Source organism: Bison bison, unplaced genomic scaffold (genome assembly GCF_000754665.1).
Source record: "Bison bison bison isolate TAMUID 2011002044 unplaced genomic scaffold, Bison_UMD1.0 scf7180017864379, whole genome shotgun sequence".
NCBI lineage: Eukaryota > Metazoa > Chordata > Mammalia > Artiodactyla > Bovidae > Bison > Bison bison.
In genome coordinates, this window is record NW_011494951.1 from 7,628,970 (window position 1) to 7,630,754 (window position 1,785).

A 1,785-nucleotide genomic window follows, 5' to 3' on the forward strand; every position below is an offset into this window, starting at 1 on the left:
CCATGGACTGCAGCCTACCAGGCTCCTCCGTCCATGGGATTTTCCAGGCAAGAGTACTGGAGTGGGGTGCCATTGCCTTCTCCAAGTATCAGCAGGTGAGGACAAAAGATTGCTCACCCCACCCCCAACCCCCCAGGACTTTAAGAAACCTTCCTGTAAGTCCCTTATGACACAACCTCTTGCATCTCATTGGCCAGAATTTTGTCTCACGACCACTCCCAAGTATAACGGAGCTGGAAATGTTTTCTGGATCCCACTGGATTCCAATCAGTTACACGTGCTTTGTTAAAAGTGGAAGTTTGTTCTTTATAGAGAGGGGAGAATGATGTTGGAGAGCAAAGAACAACATCTGCCATAGCCAGAGAGAGGCAGAAAGATTTCCAGCGTATCCTCGGTCTGCTGTACCATGTGTGGCTCACACCATGTCCTTTTGCTGCTGGGTCTTCTGTTGCATGGACTAGTGAGTGGGTCAGAGTCTGGGGTGTGGACCTCTGTTAATCTGAGACTTTTTCTGTGTTGAAGAGACTTCCGTGTATTCAAAGACTAGAGAACGCTGGGGACACTCAGAAGCAGTTTATGCCTCTGAAACTAAAATTCAGAGACAAAAGTAGCATAAAATGGTGCTAGGGAGTTAGACCAAGTGGAGAAACGAGAGATGCGATGTGTCTGATCCATTGTCCCAGGATCCCAGTAGATCTCAACAGGTTAAAGCAGCAGTCTGAGTGTAATGAGACAGAAATGAATAAGAATCAAATATGTGTGTGGGTGCATGTGTGCTTCAGTCAAGTCCGACTCTTTGCAACCCTATGAACTGTAGCCCACCGGGCTCCTCTGTCCATGGGCTTCTCCAAGAAATAATACTGGAGTGGGTTGCCCTCCTCCAGAGGATTTTCCCGAGTGAGGGATCGAACCTGCCTCTCTCATGTCTCCTGCATTGGCAGGCAGCTTCTTTACCACTGGTGTCACCTGGGAAGCCCCATACTCTTGAGTCCAAAAGAAAACCAACAACAAGACAGACTGACGTGACTTAATATCAGCAGAATAAGAAAATCACTGAGGTGCTTTCACTGGCAGCAACTTGAGCGATGATGGAGTTGGAAGAGAGTTTATGATTCGCTGTGGTCAGTAGTAGCACAGAATTGGTGAGCGTCATGCTGTTATGTACAGATTAGACTATACTTGTAACCCTGCTTTCAGTTCTGGCTCTCTAAGGGAGAAAGATAGGCTTGTCTTAAAAGAGGTGTAACCGGGATGTTTTTGGAGAGCTCCTCTGTCTGTCTCTTTAACATTTTTATCAATCACTTGGGTCCTGCTTGCTTATCAAATTTGTGGATTGCTCTAGTCTGACAGAGGCAGTAGATACTGTGACTGATAGGATCAGTCAAGAAGAACAATGGACCAAAGTCAGCCCATGAAATTGAAAATAGAAAGCCCTGAATTTTGGTCAAGCAATCAACTGGGCAAGACGGGGAGGAGGGAGACAGGGCCCACTAAGGTACCATTGTGTCTGTGTGTCCAGGGGCCACTGAACGTTCAGCTCTGCCAAGGAGCCGGTGGCCAGTAATGACATTCACGACTTTGCCCTGGGCCAGGGTTTTGACTTTGGCTTTGAGGATTCACATACTCTATGTGTTCCAGAGCCTATTGGGCTTGGAGAGGTGAACCTATGCTGATGCTTACAGGAGGCCAAGGAATAATAATAATTTGTGCCAAGTGTATTGATTTTCAGGATAAAATATTCTTGTTAAGTAATACATATATATAACTTAAATATTATATATATAT